The 21,883-nt window shown below is 42.4% G+C and overlaps 1 pseudogene; it reads left to right on the forward strand.

The window, feature by feature from the left end:
• The first annotated feature begins 1,449 nt into the window (after window positions 1-1,449).
• LOC105750259 lies at window positions 1,450-20,593 on the forward strand (annotated as a pseudogene).
• The last annotated feature ends 1,290 nt before the right edge of the window (window positions 20,594-21,883 follow it).

The raw sequence follows: 21,883 nt of genomic DNA on the forward strand, positions 1-21,883 counted from the left end.
GCCACAGTGGGCACAAATGCTTATTATACCCAGGCCATGACGCAAAATATGGGAAGACAGGGTCCTTCTTGGCAAGGGACTTCTAGAGAGACTTGCTGATGCTTTCAATGTGGAAAAATTGGGCATCTGAAAGTCCAACGTAGGCATAGAAATAGAGTGAGAGGACAGTATGAGAGAATAAGACCCAAAACCCTATGTCCAAAATGCAACCAAGGCTTCCACTGTGCCTCAGACTGTAGATTGACCCAGGGAAATGAGAGGCAGGGCCCAGCTCCAAGACCTCAAACAAAAAACAGGTGGGGCATGATGGCAGCCCAATTTCACCCAGAGAGTCTTTAGAACCTCAGGGCTCGGGTGTGATAAATCAGCAAAAAATCTGATTGTTGTTTAAACTGTGGCAGAACTTCAAAACCTGAAGGAATCATTGGATTCTCTGAGACATGATAAGACTGTTGCTGACCTTCAAAATCTGCAGGAATCATTGGATTCACTGAGATGAAAAATTGTTGATGAGACTATTGCAGGACTTCAAAACTTGCAGTAATTATTGGATTCCTGGCACATGAAGTAATGGACAATAGATTCCTTTTGGACTATTCCTAGGACTTATGGACATGTACAGTTCCTCATATTGATTCATATTATTTGTCACATCACTACTAGCCTGTGTTACTATGTGCTTAAGTAATTTATGTAATTATGTGTAATACCAGCCATGATGATATTATGCATATCTGTTTCAAATGAGACCCTTCAGAAACCCATTAATCTGATATGATTTCTCTTTTCCTTTGGTGTTTTCATCTCCCTTCCTGAGAAGTCAGGGACGGCATGATCACCTCCTTTTATGGTGTTTTCACCCCTTTTTTGAGGAGTCAGGGAAGACGTGATCATCTCTTTTTGGGGGGTTCTCACCTCCTTCAGAAGTCAGGGAGGTCATGACCAACTATGTTCTAAAACAAAAGAAAACAGGAGATGTTATAGGCCAGAACTCTGAAATGAAGGCTGCTCCCAAGACTTTCAGAGACCCGAAGAAAACTGAAAAAAAGAGAACATTACAAGGGGGGAAAAGCTCTAGTCGGCATCATCCCCTGTTGGATCCCATCCCTGTTGGATCCTTCCAGAAGCCACAGTAAACCCACCTGAGGAAGACCCAGGGCACTGTGGCCTGCCCTGATAAAGGAGGGGAGGGGAGACAGGACTCAGAGGTCCTAAAGGCCCCATGCACATTTAGTGGCTCTGTCTTCCATTCTCTGTGCATCTTTTGGGGTCTAAACAATCTCTATGCCAAGAATGAAATAAAGTACCCAGGGTCAGGTATCAGTTCTACTGGACATAGGTAATTCTTACTGAGCTATGTTCCCAGGGGGGACAGAACCACTTCTCCATGGACACTGGGAGGGATCTTTCCTGGGGAAGGGCTCCCCTGAGAGACAGGAAACCACAGCAGCTGAAAGAGGAAGACAGAGGAAGACAAAGAAGGGAGGAGAAAGTCAGAGGCGAAGTCCCAGCCCTGTGAGCTCTTGTGATCCAGGCAAATAGAACTCCAGCTCTGAAGAGACCTCAGTCTTCCAGAGAAGGAGGAGACCAAGAGACCTGGCTCCATGGTGCATTCAGGGACAGCCTTAGCCTGGACAGAAGCAGGGATACCTCCAGGGTCTGCCCTTGAGCCTGTACAGGGAAGACACAGCTCAGGAAAGCAGAGAGATTCCTGGGAAGGAGACAGGAGGTGACACAGCCACAGCCCAGCCCCATGGAGAGCTCTTCAGAACATCAGCACAGGGTGCTCAGCTCCTGGAGGGGGCTCCTGATCACAGGTGAGACACCATCTCTGCAGGAGCCTGGGGGAGGGCAGAGGCAGCTGGTGGAATTCTGACCCAGATAGAGACGGGGACCAGGGGGAAGGGGATATGTCCCAGGGTTCTGTCATAGACATGGACTAAGAAGACTTAGGAGAGTTTTTCCTGACTAGGGACAAGAAAGAAGTAGTGGCAGCTCAAGGCTATCCATCCCCGTCCTGACACTCAGGGCAATGTCCAATACTGAAATGGAGCCACCTGTGAAGGGAGGAAGGGAAGCTTTACAGTCAGAGGAGACCTGGGTGTGGATCCCAGCTCTGATGTGTACTGGCGCGTGCCCATGGTCAGGTCACCTAGACTCTTAGCTTGGGTTTAGCTGGAACACCACCTTCCTGCCAGTGATGTTTGGGAGCCATAGTATCAGCCTTAAAATGCACCCAGAATTTAGTGGAAAGGCCCTTCTTGGGTTTGGGGCCAGGAGATCTGGGTTCAAGTGCTGCCTTTGCCTTGTCCTATTTTGTATCAGTCAAATGTCTCACCTTATCTGGACCTCAGTTTCTTTGTTTGTAAATGGTGAGCACTGGCTTCAGGAATCTCTGAAGTCTGGTTTTTGTCCTCAACCACAACTTTTTGTTGCTTCATTTCTGCCTCCATTGCCTTGCCCGGCACACTGGCAGATCTGTTCTGAAACAACCCTGGGGAGGGAGCCGAAAATGGGTTATGTACCAAAGACTCTGATTCTCTACAGAGGATAGGCCTTCACAGGCTTGCGGGCCCAGCAATCCCTCCCCACACACCCCACTGAGCTCCCAGCAGCCCCCGAGGCAGGCGGAGCAGCCCCCACCCTTCTGTCAGGGACAGCTCAGTGGCCTTGGTCTCTAAGGAGGGCAGAAGAACCCTGCTGACCTCTGCCTCCTTCCTCCCCTCTCAGCCTCCATCCTCAGCTGCTGGATCCAACCGACGTCTGCTCAAGTCACTATTGTTCCAAACCCTCCCTTTGGGGAAGTGAAACACAACGTCACCTTGGACATCCGGGGCTTCACAGGCCGGGCTCTCACTTATACTTGGTACAGAAAAGCAGTAGCAGAACCCAACAAGATCGCTCTCTATACACGGTTGAAACTGGCGTGCAGGACCCTGCAGGCATCCGGGAGAAGGTGCTCCCCAACGGCTCCCTGCTCATCCCTCACCTCACCCTCAGTGACACTGATGAGTACCATGTAGTCATTGTTAATTCTCGAGGTGACATACTATTTGGACAAGGACATTTAATAGTGTATGGTAAGTGCTGCCCTTCCCCTGGGCCATGTCTCACTCCTATTCCCTCCCTCAGTCTGGGGTGAGAATCTCCCCTAAGGGATCAGGGAGAATGCAGAGTATGAGTCCCCTCCCCCCCCCCCCCCATAATGTGGACCAAAGAGGCAAGAGCGCCTCCAGCCCAGATCAGTGTAATCATGGGTCACTGGGAGCACTGCAGAGGTCAAAGGTCATAGCTTCTGAGCCCTAAGCTGTTATTACTGGGGGGGGGGGTAACTTCCTGTTTCCTCCCAGCTTTCCCAGACCACACTGTGAAACCAAGAAGGGCCCTGAGGGCTTGGAGGGGCCTCTGTCCCCTTGGGTTGTTCCTGAGCCAGGCAACTTGTTCCTGAAGTTCACCTTCCTAAGATATTTAAAACTCTACTGGAGGTGGGGGGAGCATTGCTGCATCTGGGGACCACTGGGCACAGGAGAGCTCATGTCCAGACTCCCACAGTCCAAGAGCCAGACACCCAACGGCCTTGGTGCCCAGGACCTTCTGTTCTTCTGAGGCTTCCAGAGCTGGGAGCCCACCCCAGAGGAAGGACCCCTGTGTCACCTCCATTTCCTAGAGAAACAGGCAAGATCAGGGGCTCCAAGGTTCTGGGAAGGGTCAGCCTGGGACAGAGGGTTCCAGCTCTCCTGAGCCCCAGATGGAAGAGGAGAAAACCAATTCAGGGCCCAGGAGGAACCAAGAGGACACTTGGGCTCCAAGGAAGGACAACGTTCCCGACAAGGAGAGTTTTCCTGCTGGGAAATAGGCTAACAAGGGCTGTCATTATGTGGAGCCAGAAGGTGTTCCAGGGCTCTGGATGTCATATTTCATCTGATTCTCACAAGGACCCTGGGACGGAGGTGCTGTGTTTGTAAGTGAGGAAAAAGAAACAGAGAGGAGTGATGTGGCCAGAGCTGGTCAGTGGCTGAGGCAGGATTCGATTTCAGGGCTTCCTGAGCTCCACATCCAGCATTCTCTCTACTGCACATCCTGGCGGCCTCCTACCTGCAGGGTCACCTCAGGAGGGAGAGACTTCTCCAGGACGGCCCATCTTCCAGCAGGGACTACTTGCCCATTTGACAGGGAAGCTTGACTGGGAGGAGGGTCAGCCCAGGCTCCTTAGCACTTGCATCCATGGTGGGCAGGACTGGGAGTTGACCCAGACGGGCGTGTGTGGCAGGATGCCGTCAATGGCTACAGGTGAGAGGCAGGAGTCAGAATTGGGGGGGGGGCCCTGACAGTCATTGCCAGCTGTCTTTTTGTCCCTGATCTGGGGAGCAGAGAATACTGCATGAGAAAGGAGCTAGGAGTCCTCTATCTGGTGATTCTCAAGCATTGCTTAGACACCTACTGCATCCAAAGGAACTGGCTGGGTGTGGGGCATGGCAGGCAAATAAATCAGTCTCTCAAGGAGCATGAGTCCTGTTGAGGAAACATATAAACAAGAATGTGGAATAGACACGAGAAGCCTAGGAAGCAGTTCCAGACCAAGGAGATTATTCAGAATCAGGCAAGTCCTGCCCTTGTATCCAAAAAGTCCAAAGCATAAGTGAGTATGGGTCCATATGGGGAAATTACTGATCACCAAACCATAGGAAAAACAGTTAAACTAAATAAGGATGGTTGACTCAGAGAAGGGAAGATTGGGGGCAGACACTCTACCTGATTTTTGAATGCAAGGTTAGGTTGCCTAAAAAGAGGCCAAGCTCCTGTGGAAGATGAGATCATACAGAAACCCAGAATCCAATGGTGAGGCAGCATTTCTTCTGAAGAAGACCAGTGGAATGTGAGTGGACCAAGAAATTAATACTTGAGTCAGTGGGGTGATAAGGCATCAAAATGCCCTGAAGCAATTACAGTATTTTCACTTCAAAGAATAGGGAAATAACAGTCCTTCTGGACTATCCAATGGGATGTGGAGTTCTGTATTTGGGTCTAGATTTCACAGTTTCCAAAGAACATTGATACACTGGAGAACATCCACAAAAAGACAACCAGGTTGTGGAAAGTTCTGGGGCCATACAATGTATTGGTCACCTGAGGGAACCCAGCCCCTGGGACCTCCAATTTTCTTATCAAGGAAATAAGGGAGTGCATTAGATTGGGGAAGGCCCTTCTAGATAGAGATCCAGGACACTCTGATGTCTGCAGCTCTGAGCATTCAGGAGCCTGGTGTGCAAAATGTACATAAGTCACTTTGAGCAACAAAGGAAAGAGCTCAGGTGCTGGACTAGGGAGCAGGAATGCTTTTCCTTTTGTGCCAGAGAGCCCTGGGACAATCAGCTGGTGGATCCAGGGATCCCTTCTCACAGGGTTGCTTTAAAATCCAAAAAATAAAAACCATAGGAAATCAAAGGAAACTGTTCTACTTTAATAGTTATCAAAACATTTTTTAAAAGATCTCACATTAAAAATTCTTGGAATAGAATGAGATGATTTTTAAGAAGGAAAAAATCCTCAATGGATAGGGCAGGCATTGGGACTGGATTCAGAACTATAGTGCAAATCTGGTCTCAGACGCTTCACTAATCTGTCTTTGTCTCAGTTAGCTAAACAGTAAACTGGAAAGACTAATGGCCCCTATTTCCCAAGGTTCTTGAGAGGATGAAATCAGATAATACAGAATTTCACACAGTGCTGGCCAATCATAATCATAATAATGAGAATAATAACATTTATATAGCACATACCACATCCCAGGCATGTAGGAGGCACTTCATCGATGCTGTTCCCTATTCCCATTTCCAAGTTAGTCATTAGATTTTGCATGTCCCAAAATCTGTCTCAGGGCGGGGGGGTTGAGGGGGAATAACTCAGGACCCAGCACCCCCTCCCCTGTGCTTCTTCCTCATCTTCCTTATTAGCATAACCCCTGAACCAGGGGGCATCTCCTTACCCATAGAACACCCCTGTATGTCTATAATGCAAATACTTGGGCTTGGGCTTTGGGTGCTTTTTTGTCAGGAAGACATGACCTAGAGAAGCCACAAACCAATCACTCACACAGCTCTCTTTTTCTCTCTATAGAGAAAACAACCAAACCTAACCTCACAGTCAACAGAACCAATGTCATAGAGAATGACACTTTGGTCTTCATATGTGGCACAGAACAGGCGGGAGTGGACATTCTTTGGTTCTTCAATAACAAGTCCCTGATTCTCAATGAGAGGATGAAGCTGTCCATGAATAACCAGACTCTCACCATCCTGTCTGTGAAGAGGGAGGACATTGGGTCCTATCAATGTGAAATCCGGAATTCAATCAGTTCCAACAGAAGTGACCCCATTACCCTGACTGTGAACTGTGAGTGACTCTGAGTATCCTCCCTCTCCTGTCCTTTCCCCAGCAGTGACTTACATCTCATCTCTTCTCTTCTCTTCTTTACACAGATGGACCAGATTACATCACGTTTGTTCCAAACTCCGAGCAAGGAGAGATTGAGGTCAAATTCAAGGGCTCACTGACGTTAGAGTGCCATGTTGAGTCTTACCCAGCTGCCCAGTATAGATGGCAAATCAATGGCACGGTGAACCCTGCCTTCTCTAATAATATCTATGTCATCAAAAATGCAATTTGGGAAGATTCAGGAAAGTATACATGTCAGGCAAAGAACAATGTCACCAACTTGTCTGTCTCTAAGAGCATCACAATTAAGGTGGATGGTAAGTGTTCTCTCCCTTCCCTCAGAGAAAAAGGTTTTGGGGATAGGTCAAAGGTGGAGGCCAGGAGCAGGTGCTCAGGCTTATTAAGGAAGGCAGATTTTCACAGTGAATTGGCAGAGGGCATGTAAAGAAACATAATTCCACAAAAGGTGGTCAGCCTGGCAATGAATGTCAGCTCATTTACTGTGATTTTGGCCTTGGTAAAAATGGAGACCAATTTCTAAATTGTAATAGACAATACAGGTTCATTCATCATTCGATACACATTTAGCTGCAAACTTTCTGCAGAGCACTGTGCTAGGCCCAGAGGGAAATATACAACATTTATCTAAGACTCCATTACCAATTCAAGAACCTTAAAATCTAGTAGAAACATCAGACCCCAAAGACAGGTAATAGATACACATTATTACATGATATGCATAATAAGACTATGCCACAAAATAAACTGTTGCAAGAGAGCTTGGATGGGAAAGAACATCTCCACTGGGAGGCTGATCAAAAATCAAGTCAGGTTTCAAAAAAGAACTCTCACTTGACTTGTGTTTTAAAGGATATGGAGGAGTTCAACAAGTCAAAGGGGAGAATATTCTATTTCCATGGAGAAATATCCTGAGTCAGTGATCAGAGGTGGGACTATATACTCTGTGTCTGAGTGGCAAATATAGAACAATACAACTTGAGCAGATAATACATAGCCAGAAGAATATTAGCAAGGTCTGCTGCCATTTTGTAAAAAGGTTTGAATGCTAGGCTAAGAACACCAAAGGTGACCTAGTACTTAATGGGGAGTTCCTGAAGCTTAATTGGAAGAGCAGAAAAGATGATTAAACATATCTGGTTAGTATGGTTTTCATCAGCACTCAAAGCTGAGAGTTTTGTTTAATGTGACCATTGTCACATCTCTATTTCGTTTGTGACAAATTAGTACAAACAACCCAAATGTGTAAAAATCTGGAGAACATAAAGTTCTTTTTCAATCCCTCAATTTCAATTAATGGGATGAAAATAAAGGAAACAGAGCTGTTAGTGGGCAGGAGTCATTATACAAATGCTTTTGTAAAATGCTTTGTCACTGAGAGATCAGACAAGGGAGCAGAAGGAAGAAGATAAAGAAGTAGTTCTCCATCACAGCCATTCTAACAAAGGTTTCAAATGACCGAAGAAAAAACCCAGTGAGTCATTTTTCCAGCCCATTTCAGTGGTCCAAATCTGGCCATATGGACTGATCAGGAAGGTGTCAAGAAGACTTGAGACTAAATGAGGTCTCTAGGCTGTGTATTGGGGAAGAAATCTTCAAGGATGCAAAAAACATGAGCCTGGTGCTGGGCAAGGAGCAGCAAGAGAGGCCAAGAGCCAGCTTGGAGTTATGAGCCCAAAATAGGTCACAGAATCAGTGCTGAAGAGGGAACCTGTGCCTAAAGATAGGAGAAGCTGTGCAACCAATTTAGGCTTCATAGTGAACAAGGACCTGGAGTTTAAACATCTGTTGGGGTCTGAGACCTGCAGTTGAGTAACCAGAACAAGGGAAGGCTTATAATTCTACATCAACAAAGCCTTTTAGCTAATTGACAGGAGCTATGGTCAGCAGCAGTATGGAACCCTCATTAGAGGCAAGACTGTAGTAGTATTGCTAAGACTCAACTCTAAAACAAAAGCTCATAAAACTCAGACAAGAAGGCCAGTGATCAAAATTCATTCCAGATAAGCTTGCTTTGAGCATACTGAAAATTAGCAAGTCACCATCTTGATCCACTACTCATGTTCAATAGAAAAGTACCAACTCAAATAAGACTAGAATATTGAACAAAACATGCTATCATTGCGGGGAGGGAGGAGAAGCTGTCATTAAGACAAGAATACCCAAAATAAAACTAAAAGGAAAAGTTACTTCAAAATATCTGCAAAGTCTCAAATGAAAAAAAAAAAAGAGTTGAATCCACAGTCAATTAAAATTACTAGAAGGAATATTATTAATAATAGATTTTAAGAGTTTAAAAATTATTATATAGAACCATATAAAAATTTTAAATTTACAAAACATTTTAGGAGTATTCTGCCATTTAATACTCACAAGATCCCTGGGAGATCAATTTTACAAATTTTACAAATGAGGAAACTGAGGCAAATAAAGGCTAAGGCTAGGATCATACAGCTGGAAAATATCTGAGGCTAGTTGAAATTCAGGCCTTCTTGACTTTAGGTTCAGTACTATGAAGGAAAAAAAAAAGATTGAAAAGAATTGATAATTAGTAATATAAGAGGTTACAAAGTTATTCAAATAACAAAGTCCCTGAAAATTAGAATGAACCAAACACAAATTAATGAAACCATGAGTCAACAAAAAAAATTAAAACAAAGCGTTAATATGAACAAAGAGGAAGAGAGGAAGAAGAAGAAAAGGAAAAAAATCTAAAAAAAAAAAAAAAACCAAAACTGGAAAATACTACTAAAACCAGAAGACAAAGACAAAAAGAAATTGTTCAAAGACCAAGGCATCACAGTAATTTACGTAAAGCAAGAAGAGCTTAACAGAGTGGATAGAAAGCAAAAGCCAAATAATGCATAACCTATAAGGAAAACATTTTAAATATAAAAATGCACAGAGTTAAAACTATGGATCTAGGGAAAACTCTATTATGAGTCAGCTAAAGTCAAAGCACAGTAGTGATCATCTTAATGATGATTATGTAAAAGTGGTTTTTATTTTTTTTAAATAAACAGGGAAACTTAATTGTACTGAAAGGTAGCATAGAGTGAATTATTGTACAATTTGCACTAAATTGCATAATATCTAAATACTTAAATGAAAAGCTAATAAGATATCTGGTGATTAATGAATAAAGAAAAGTATATACATATTTTTTTTTTAGCACATATGTATTCTCGGTACTTTTATAAGAACTGGTACTTTTATGGTACTTTTATATGAATGGTATGGTACTTTTATAAGAACTGACCATCCATGCATTAAAGCATAAAAACAAGGCAATACCCAAATGAAAGTGGCTCTGAGCTCAGTGCCAACCACTTCTGTGTCTATTAGGAGAGAGCATCCTCTAGAGGCACAATTCGGCATATGCATAGAGCCAAGATGCCTTGGTTCCAATACCAGGTCTCTGTTTATTACCCAGTAGACCTTGTACAAGTAGCACAGTTTCCTGGGAACTTCCAATTTTTCTTATCAAACATTGAAGTCCTACTCCAGCAGTGATAAAGGGTGTGCAAACAGGGGCCAGGTAGAAGAATTTCTTATAAAATCTTTGAATTTATTGGTCAGAGAGACAAATCTATACATAGGATTGCAATACTTATAGAGCCAATACATAGTACACTCTTTGCTACTCCTATATCCACCCAATCCACTGTGATGCAAATGCACACTGGATTTTGGCCACTTCAACAGAATTGTAAATGGTTGTGATGCACATCAGAGCAAAATGATCACACCTTTGTCTTCAAGGACATTTTTCCCAAATGCCTTTGGGCTCCATTGAGGACTGCTTTTCCTGTTCTATGTTCAAAGATGTGTTTTTAATTTGTTATACAACAGAGTTTGCATTTTGCTTCAGTAGCAAGAATCTTTATCAATGTATAATTATCTGTCTGTCTCTGCTATTGTTTATTAGACGGAAAATTAGTGAGCCAAGTTACTATAAGTTTCAAAAACTGAAATTACCTCCTGGTCCTCTATAATCAAGACATTTAGAGGCTACATCAGATGTTGAGGAAGGCCCTTCCACATGGAGATCCAGGACTCTCTGATCTCTGCTAGCTTTGAGCCTTTAATTACCTGGTCTGAGAAAAACTCACAGGGACCATCATGCAAAGAGCAAAAGCATTCAAGTGCTGGAAGAGGAGAGATCATGATGAACCAATGCATCTTCTCTTGGAGCCTCCATTTTCTCCTTTGTTAAATAGAGTGTGAGGATCCTGGAGGGTATTCTAAAAATAAAGATTAAAGGAACCTAGAAGGCAGCTAGTTTAGCTGCCTTATTTTACAAATGGGAAAACTGAGGACTTAGAGGAGGTAAATGTCAGCATATGGAACTGAAACAGAGCCTAGAATTATAAAGTGAGCACTCAGCCCTTTCTAAAAGCTTTGGGATTAGTTCTATAAATTAGGAGAATAACTAGGGAACAGAATAATGGGAGCAGAGGTGCTTCTATCTTTTGTGGGAAAAAGCCCTGGAAAAGTCAAACTGCTGGATCCCAGGGACCTCTTCTTTTAATTCAGAAAATAAAATACATAGCAAATCAAAATAAAAAGTTCTATTAAAACATAGAGATCAACATAATTTTTAAAATAAATTCATGAATTCTGTATTATGGACCTTGAGATTAGAATGAAGTGGTTAGTGAGAGGCAGCAAAAAATCACATTGGATAGGGTCTGAAGTCAGGAAGACCTGAATTCAATCTAGCTTTAGATATTTGGTAAATGCTTTATCCTGGCAAATTACTTAGCTTTTCTCTGCCTCAGTTTCTAGAAGTCTGAAGTGGGGAGGATAATGGCACCTACCTCCCAGGGTTTTTGTAAGGATTAAAATAAGATAGTATTTGTAGAGTGTTTGATGTAGTTTCTGGCGATGATAATGATAATTAATAATAATGATGATAGTACCATATACTCCAGGCACAGAATAGGCACTTTGCAAATGCTTGCTCCCTTCTCCCATCCTCAGTTTGGTCACTATATTGTACATGTTAGTTATTTTTCCTGTCCAAGTCAGTGTAATTACAAAGTCCAAAGGCTGAGCACATGGCTTATGATAGTGACAAGAAGAATAGAGACTAAACTGGGTCCTGGACTATGGGTTTAGTGAAGTTATGGTCAAGGTTCCAGCAAAGATAAGCCTGGAACTCTAGGGAATACCTGCAGTCCTGTAGTTTGTGTGCAGAACTAGGCCACAGAAGCAGTGGTGACTGAGGAGGGGAGCAGTCCCCAGAAGTCCAGGAGCTCTGGGCCCAAGGATCTCGAACTGACAAGAAGCTGGAGTTTTATTCCCTGCTTTGAGACCTGAAGCTGAAGCTTGAAACAGGGGGAAGTCTAATTCTGAACCTACAGAGCCTTGGAGCTGACTTTGGCTGGGGTCACCAGCAGTCTACCAAAATTCCAGTTAAAGAGAAGTCTACAGTAGAGTTGCAAAGTCTCAAATCTGTGGCAAGAGCTTCTAAAACTCAGACAAGCATGGCGGTGATCAGGGTTTTCTCTGCATAAGACTGCTTTTGGCACACTGAAAATCAGCAGCTCATTGCATTGAGCCCCTCCTGATTTCCTTAAAAAAAAAAAAAAACACAATATTAAATACTCAGAGAAAAAAGCAGGAAGATATCAGAGAATAGTAATTTCTATTACTATTCATCAGCCTTGATGATTCTTCCAGAAGTGTAAAGAGCTTGGTTCTAGTAAGAAGTGCCAGTTCATACACATTTAACATATATTGGATTATTTGCTATCTGGGCGAAAGGATAAGGGGAGGATGTTGTGACTGTCTTTTAAGGGTTCATGGCATATGAGCCCTTTTGTAATGTTCTGGTTAGCTTTCTGGAGGTCTTAGGTTAGCCTTCATTTCAGCTGAGTAATCACCACGAGAATAGCCAGAGATAAAGTCCAAATGTCTTTATTGTCTCCTTCACTGTCTGTCTCTTTGCCTTGGCCCACACTAGCTTTCTGGAGGCCTTCAGACAGGCCTTCCTTAGTCTCAATGGAGAAATGAAGGAGGCCAGGCCAGCCACCACAGTGTTGGGAGATGAAGCAAATGTCTCTAGTCCAGTGCTTGTTGGCTCTTATATACTCTATTATAATTACATCATTGTAGTTGTCAATCTTGTAGAATAAAGGTCAATCTTGTGGGACTATATCACCTACTAAGTACATGTAAAACTAGAGAAGCATTGCCTTATCAATTCCACTGAGTTAACACCTTATAAGAATCCTTATTTTAAGTAAATTTCTCCATAATTCTGGCCCATTATACCCTTTAATCTCCAAGGTGAGATGAATGAGGAAGGAGACTCATAGGTTGTGAAAAGAGCTCCAGTTTATTATGCCATACAACCTTGTTGGTATACATTTTAGCAAGCATGATCAGCACATGAACACTACACAATCCCCAATCACCATTCAGAGAAGCAGTGCGTGGACTTTGGTATGGCATCTGCCAATGGGAGGAGAACCAATCCAAGGCGCTGTTCAGGCATCCCTGTTTATGTAGGTTGGATGAGACTCTCGGCTTTCACTTGTTCCCACAATCATAAATCAATACTCTTTGCTCAACAAGGATGTTTCTGTAACATGGCAGAAACTTATTGTGCATCAAAGGTTGGGGTGGCCTCGGTACTCCCTCTTGGCGGTATTCTTACCTTTGCAGGAAGGGAAGGAAAAAAATTGAGCACAAGGTTTTACACAGTTGAATGTTGAAAATCATCTTTGCAGGTCACACAGATGGTAAGTGGCAGAACCAGGTCTGGTGATGAGATTTCTGTACACCAAGTACCAGTGTTCTTTCCATGAAACCATACCAGTGCTTACTCATGGCCTTGGTATTTTGAGGTTTGATTGTGTAACTCACACAATCACACAATCAAGTAGGGTCATCCTGCTACATCTGATGTATCTGTGCTAGCAGTAATACTTAGCAAAGTGTGCCCTTAGTATGAGAATGCATATTTCCTGCTATGAATGCAAATTTGAATCTTTAAGAAGACCTTTGCTGAAGGAATGCTAACCTTGGACATGAAAATCATTTTCCCAAGACACCCAGATTCCTAATTTTCTCTAATTTTTCTCAAAAAAATTCTCAAAAACCAGACAAGCATCCAGTCTTCAGAGAGCAGAAAACAATCCAGAGAATAGATATAGTCATCTTTTTTTGTAATTAGGAAACTGCGTAATAAAGTGGATAAAATGAATTTTCAATGGTTAGGCTGTCAATTAGTAACAAATATAGTATGAAAATTATCTAGTGGCCCTGCTTAGCAGTATATGTATTTCTCACTTGACATTGTGGTATAGTAAAAGAATGTCAGATTGATTTAAATTTTGTTGTTGGCACATAGGAAATATATTATTATGTACAAGTCATTCAACATCTACTAATTTTTTTTTGATCTGTGGAATCAGGATATTAATAAATAATAATGCTTATGCTATCTACCTCATTCATGAATTAACAAGCATGGTGCCAGGTTCTGAGGATGGGGAAAAAAAATCTTTGCATATATTTTGAAAATAAAAGTCTATTGCTTAAAAAAGAAGAATCAAAGTAAAGGAAAAGGTAAACAAAATTTGAAAGAATTAATAAAAATACAATAAAAGGGTTCTTTCAAAGGCTAGACAAATTTGACCCATTTAAACTCCACCCAAAAACACAAAGGAAAAAGAAAAAAAGAAAAGAGAAAAATGTTAAGGACTTGAGTAAAAATTTACAAATGTTGAATAGAATGGACTTATGCAATTATTGCATAGGGATAGAAAAGAACATGCATATTTGTAAATCAACAAGGACAAAACATTCCACATCTGTGGAAATGTAAAATCTTTATCTACAATTGGGCAGTTTGAAATTGGGAGGTCCTTGGAACATGCTGGCCCAGGGGAGAAGCTTCAGAGCCTAGACTGTCCAAGGATGGGCGGGGAGAGGCTCTGCGGGCAGAGAGAGACATAGAAGGCAGGGAGAGGCCCGCAGAGCAGGGAGCAGGCAGGGGCCTCCTGGCCACGGAGCTCACAGGGACTCCCACATGTCCCAAGGCCTGTCCTGGCCAGTCCAACCCAGACACCGGCTCCTCACCAGGCTTTCTTTAATTGTAAAAGTAATTCCAGGCTTAATTCTCACCGCATACATTTTTAAAGGAATTTTCTTCTAGCCTACATACGTGCACAAAGGGAGCATTCTAGTGACCCCAGCACAGCAGGAACCCATGTGCACACAGATGCACATGCACACACATGATTCCAGAGAGCCTCCTTAAGGCAGCCTTGCTCACTAAGTACTAAATATATGCTTATATAAGTATATGCATTAAGTATGTGCTGTAATGATATAATTATACTGAAGTATTTAAGAGCTGAGAGGATTGGAAACAGAGACATTCCATCTTTGACCATTCTCCTAGTGGCTCTCCTGCCTCCTGCACTCCTCCACTAAGATCAAAGCTGGTCCCTAGGTCCTCCAGAGAGCTAGTATGGAAACAATATTGGGCGCCCAAACAGGGACCTCCAGAATGACATTACATCATCATTCAAAAAACATTTACTAAAGCTATACAGAGTACCACATTCTGTGCACAAGTGCTAGACACTTCATGGTGGAGACCCCTCAAAAATACTCAAGGTTCCTTTTCTCTTGTACTTACTAGAACAAAATATGGGAGGAAGTAATGGTTCTTCATTTTCTGGAGGGGCCATCACTGGCATTGTGATTGGAGTCCTGACTGCAGTAACTCTCATTGGGACCCTCATCTATATCCGGTACTTCAGACAGACTAGAAGGTAAACTGATGGTTCCTCAAGTTTTCCTCCCTTATAAGGTCTGTCTTCCTGAATGGGGGAGGGATAACAGCAGGGTCTTCTGTATCCTGTACCCTCTTTTGGACTCTATCTACTTCTCTTTCCTAGCTCCTACATTTCAAAATAGTTCTTTTGGTGGTTCCTTCTCTGGGCTTTCATCCTATCCCATTCCTTTACTTGATAGTCCCTTTATAGGTATTCACTTCCACATTGGAGTGGGGACTAGAACTTCCTATTTTCCTGGATCCTCAAACAGAGGCTGAATTTAATGGACAAAGAGAGAAAGAATGAAAGAGACTGCACTGAGAAAGGAGATAGGTTACTACTCACAACTTAGTGAGAAGCCAAGTGAAAGAAATTCCAGAGAGGCAGATCCCTAGTGCATGGAGAAGCTGAGCAGGACCTATTGGTGAAGAAAGTAACAATGAGAAGGTTGTATTTAGGACTAAGGCATGGAGCCTGAGAATATCCAAAGACAAACTTTGCCTCTGCTCTAGTGGTTCCTTCTCACTCAGGGAAATCTTTCATTTGCATGAGAATGACAGTCCCTCATATCTATTCTTTCTGAAGGACCAGCAAAGACCAACTTTCAGAGAAGAACCATTCAGCACGACAACATGGTAAGTGAAAGCACCAAACAATGAAACCAGTACATAATGGTGGCCTTGGAAGAAATGGTTTTCAAACACAATATCCTTTCTTTGTTCAGGGAGAATCTATTAGCTATCTTTCTAATGAGAACCCCTCCCTTATCTTTGCTTTGATCAGGAAATCTCACACAATTCAATTCTCAAAATAGTTTTCCACTTAAATCATCTCAAACAGTATTTATTAACTTGTATTACTAAAGCACCTAATATTTGGAGGACTAAAACATAAGTTGCTGTTTGTGCAGGGCCTAGCAATGGTGATTTTCCACACTCCTCTCCCTTTTCTATTAAGCTGCTTACATTCTGACTTCACACTTAACCCTGTCTAACCCTGAGGAAACATCCCTCTGCCACAATTTACTCTTATAAAGAGAGAGGGCTGGAGTAGCTGCTTCTGTAGTTCCTTCCACCTCAATAACTTTGATTTCAAATCACTGCTCAAATGCAAACTCTTCTTAAGCACTAAATGAGAGGCATGTTGTTTGGTTTTCTTTTGAGCTAGTGTTGCTATGGCCAAAGAACTCATCCCCAAATGGCCAATGAGCTGATGATGAGCCTCTCCATATGGAGTGAGAGAAACTTTCCAGAATGAGACCCCAGTAGCACAGCCTTTAGGAGCTCTGGCTCACCTCCTTGCTTTGATGAGTCAACATAGCCAGGTATTGTACCAATGTGCCAGATTCCTTGCCCTCATTCTCTGTTCTGTCCTCTAAGACAGATTCAGAGGTGAGTGGAGGTGTTAAGGTCAGCCCCATCTACACTCAGATTCTGAAGGCCATTTCTTAGAACCAATGATCTGAGTGTGCCCAATGCATCCTAAAGTCCTAAAATCTCAGAACTGTAGATGACAGGCATCCTGGAATTTCTTCCCTGGCATTTTGTCAGGTTGTCCCCCATATCTGGAAGATTCTCCTATATTCTCTTAATCTTTGGACTTTAGGGCTTCCCTTGAGTACCAGTTCCCAAGAAGCCTTTCCTAATTCTTCTTCATTGTAATGCTTTCCCTCTGTTGATGGTCTTTCCAATAATCCTATCTGCCATGTTGGTACAGAGCTTGCAAGTTGTCTCATCCATTAAACAACAATCTCCTCAAGGGTACCAATTGCTTTTCCAAGCATTTCTTGGTATGCCCCATGCTTAGCACAAGATAAGGTACAGGAATGTTTATTGACTGACTCCCTGTGAGGGGAAATAGGGGAAAAGGAACAACATCCCCCCCCCCAATATCATCTTCATCTATTTGTTGGGTGAGTAGGGGTTAGAAAGAGGAAGATACAGTCCATTTGGAATTCAGGCTCAGGAGATACCAAGGAAATCTTCTGTCTGTGTTTCTCTCCTTTCAGGTGAAGACATCATCCTGTATGAAAACACTGTTCACTTTAGAGGTTCAGCTCTGCCTGCACAGGTAAGGACACAAGTTCTTCTTCAATCATTTCTAGAACTGTGGGATGTTTGTTATGAAGTTCAAAAACCTGGAGATTCTTCCTGATCCACACCCTTAGATTTTTAGTGTACCTGAGAGATTGCAGGATCACTAGAGCACCCTAATGAGCAGAACAGTGTCTGAAGGAGAGTGAAGAGATAGGTAAACATTTCCTAGCATTGTCAAGAGGTCTGGTTGTAGACAAGTCTGAAGAAGAGAAAATTTTTGGAGGGGATGCGATGGTAAATGTGGACCTGATCACCATCTTTGGAGATACAACACGGGGAGAGAGAGAGATTTGGCCTCCTTGGCTCCACAGGGCACAATAGGGAATAAGGAATGGGATTTGTAGCAGTCAGTTGAGACAATGTCAGAAAAACTTTGCAGAAATAAGATGTCAAGTGTTCTTTCTACAAGATGCCCATCTCTCCTCTCTAAGATGACAATATTCTAGTTCGAGATGTCATCAACTCAACCCTGAAGTATTGCAACAGCTTCTTCATTGGTGTCCCAAACCTTAGAGTCTTTCCTCTCCTCCACACAGCTGGCAAACACATATGTAAGCATAGGTTTAAGCAAGTCCCTGTCCTTCATCAAGAAGACTCAAGGGCTCCCTGTTGCATGAAAAGAAATCATGACCACACATAGTTTGTTTAGCTCCACTTTCTGAGTTCACTGGTGTGAGAAACTCCCCATCTCAATATTTATGGAATAACTTATAGACTTGGAGTTCTGCTAGTCATAAAACCTTAAGGGTTTTCCCCAGGTTCTGAAGGCCAGTTTGTGGCAGAGGCCAGTCATGAAATCTACTGTTTCTGACTTCCAGGCCAATTCTTTACTATGAATCCCTGTTCCCTGGATGGCTCTTAGGTCAGTTTTACCAGATTTATCAGAATTTCTTGTCCTTGCTGAACTCAAAGGTTCAAACTAATCAGTCCCACTGTTGTTATAAGGACACCACCTTCCATCTGTCCTCCCTGGCTCTCTGTTCAGGTTATGTCCCATGCCTTGAAGGAGTTTCTTCCTCACTTCCCTCTCATGGAAGCCGGTTCCCTCTGCCCAGTTCAGTTCAAGTGCTAAACCCCACCAGGAACCTCTCTGATCATTCCTATTCCTCATGCCATTCCTCTGCTCATCTGTCTCTATATGTTTGGTATCTAATTGTCTCTGTGCTAATTATTTATTCCTGATAGAATATCAGTTCCTCAACAGCAAGATTTTCTTTCTTAATTCATCCCATAAATAAAGGAATGAATGATTATTCATTCAGTGAATGATTCATATCCACATTATATTCAGAGCTTTAAGAACAACCCTCTCCTAAGTGAAGACTTTATTAATACATGTAAAATTTTCATTGCCCACCATGAGATCATTTTTAAATTAAGAAGTCTGCATGTATTGAGAAATGGTGGCCAAAAGGGGACATTTTGCTTTGGGAAATTACAGAGATGGTGAAAGGCAACAGATGTAAGGCCAAAGTTGACTTGCTTATGGTTACAGAACTGGAAAGCAAGAGAGAAAGGAGGGAGGGAGTGGAGGGAGAGAGGGGGAAAATTGGAACAGAAGTGAGTGCAAGGGATAATGTTGTAAAAAAATTATCCTGGCATGGGTTCTGTCAATAAAAAGTTAGTATAATAAAAAAAAACTAAAATTAAAAAAAAGAGAGAGAGAAAGGAGGGTAAAGGAATTGATGCTCAATTGGTCAGATATAAGAGTGAAAGGATTAAGTCCTGCAGTGCTTGTTTTATGGATCAATCCTGGCAGGCAGTGAAGAGCCGGCAAGAAAGGAAGTGACTCCTGGATTGAGCCTAGGATTTTATTGGTGGGCACCTACTGAGACAACGACTACTAAGGACAGAGAGGATTTTATATCCAGAGTTCCAGGCAGAAAAAACAAAAGTCTTTCCAGGATTTATCCACAATATCAGGCACAGAGTATGTGCTAAATAAGTGCTTCTTAAAAGGCTGGAGTTGGATTGGACTACCTGGGACATGGCATCCTCCTCCACACTGGCAGTCTCCAGGAAAGGTTAGAGGATGCCTTGTCACATGATTTGTAGAGGACATTGACAGTAGAATCTACTGGTCTCTGAGGTCCCTTCTAACTCAGGGGATCCAAGTCTGTGAAATCTCTAAAACCCCTTCTGATTGTCACATATCATAAGATTCCTTCTAACCCAAGCATTGTCTGTCCTAAATTCCTTTCCAACTCTGAATTTAAAAGCTGCTACTAGCTATTTTTTTTTTCATTTTCACAGGGCCCAGGCTCCTCCCCTACTTTTCCTGAAGACCTACCTGAGAGTTCTTACCAGGTATGTGCTCAAGGACAGGACAGGCCTCCCTCAGAGACCACGGGAGAGGTCAAAATGGTGGCTAAGGATGAAGTTCTTGCTGATGGGACAGAGAACAGGAATGGGGCCAGGGTGGAGGGAAGTCGAGACATGGTGTGGGAAGGGGAGGGCCTCCTAATCCTAGTCTCCATTCTGTGATTCCAGTGACATCTCTGCTCTCTATCTTTAGACCTTGGACATCACCAGAGTGGATGTTTATGACAAGATCGACCCCTGGAAGAAACCTGAAGTCTAGGAAGAAAACTAGGGATGTTGGGACACCCTTCTATCACTGTTCATGAAGAAGGATTCAGAGGCATCTCTCAGGAAAGAAAGCAGAAACATTGAAGTAAATGAGAAAATCATATGGGAAAGAGAGAAAGAGGCTGGATTTGGGTAAAGGGGAGGTTTCTAGGGAGGCAGGGACCCTCAGATGTCCCAGAAAGGATCAAGAGGAATGAAAGAAATCAGACCTATGTGCCTGAGCTGTCAAAAAGCAAGGCAGCCTTTGGAATGAGTATGGGTACACATAGGGACTGTTGCTCGCCAAGTGCTTTGATATCTTGAACATCACCACATTTTCCTGTCTTCTTTATCCCTTTTATTCACATAAATATCTTTTTGGAACCTTTTGGGCGTGTTCCCACTGAATGTGGGAATAGAAGATCCATTATATCTGCATGGTCCTAAGATGTTGTGATTCTCAGCATCATGGTTTTGGCCTCTTTAATTCCCATGGAACAAGGAATTTTGTCATAGGGTATAGCTTCTAGGGAAATATACATATAATTTTAAGGTCCCCTGATCTTAGAGTGCTTCTGTCCTAATGATCTATCAATAATTATAAATCTAGCAGGACCAGGAGATCATTATATACTTCAACAACAATACTATATGATGACCAGTTCTGATGGACCTGGCCATCCTCAGCAACGAGATCAACCAAATCATTTCTAATGGAGCAGTAATGAACTGAACTAGCTACGCCCAGAGAAAGAACTCTGGGAGATGACTGAAAACCATTACATTGAATTCCCAATCCCTCTATTTATGCCCACCTGCATTTTTGATTTCCTTCACAAGCTAATTGTACAATATTTCAGAGTCTGATTCTTTTGTGCAGCAAAATAACGTTTTGGTCATGTATACTTATTGTGTATCTAATTTATATTTTAATGTATTTAACATCTACTGGTCATCCTGCCATCTGAGGGAGGGGGTGGGGGGTAAGAGGTAAAAAATTGGAACAAGAGGTTTGGCAATTGTTAATGCTGTAAAGTTACCCATGCATATATCCTGTAAATAAAAGGCTATTAAATAAAAAAATATATATTATTATAAATCTTCTGGCTTTAGAATCAGTGGTCCTGAGCTCCTCCTGACTTCAGAGGACTATTGTTCTAACAATCTGTCTGTCAATGATTGTAAAAGTCTTCTTTCCAAGGAATATTATATTTTTCCCTTAGACTTTAAGAAACATATATTAGTGATCCTGAGATCCTCTAACCTTAGAGTGTCATTGTTTTAACACTTTTCCAATAATTCTAAAGTCTCCAGGCCTGAGAAAACCCTACTAACATTTCTGACAGTCAGATACATAATCTGCTGATCAATGATAACCAAATTCCTGAAACCACTCCTCAGTTCTATCTCTGGCTCATAAAATTAGCATATCAGTTTTATGAACTCCATAAATTTGTCTCTTTGCTCCTGGTTCTTTGCTAAATTCTTTTAGAACTTGGCTTTTCTTCAATTGGTCATTACAATTACAATAAGCATGGCCCTTGACTTGGACATGGGTTCAAGCAAAACTTTTGAGACACATTGCAACACTGATCTGCAACTACCAACTTTTTGGGGTCCCTTCCCAACCTCAACAGTTTGTGGCCTGGTATGGGAGAGCCTGGCCTCCCTAGCTTAATTCCCTCCTTGTCAAGATAAGCCACAGATTTTTTTCACCTCAATCCTATAGCTAGGACATAGGAAAAAACTAGGAGAAGTCTTGTCTAGGTCTTCATGAGCTCCACAATCTACCAATCTTGGATTGGAATAGGAAATTCTTGAAATTGTAGGCAAAGTTCCTGAGGAACCTTTGCCACCTTTCCACCTTCTCTGGGATGCAGAGGAGACAAGGTGCTATGGGATGACTTTTGGCAAAAAACCAAACTTCTATGGCTTTTGACAAAGATGGGTCAGTCCTCTTTCATGTTACTT

Source organism: Sarcophilus harrisii, chromosome 3 (genome assembly GCF_902635505.1).
Source record: "Sarcophilus harrisii chromosome 3, mSarHar1.11, whole genome shotgun sequence".
Classification (NCBI taxonomy): domain Eukaryota; kingdom Metazoa; phylum Chordata; class Mammalia; order Dasyuromorphia; family Dasyuridae; genus Sarcophilus; species Sarcophilus harrisii.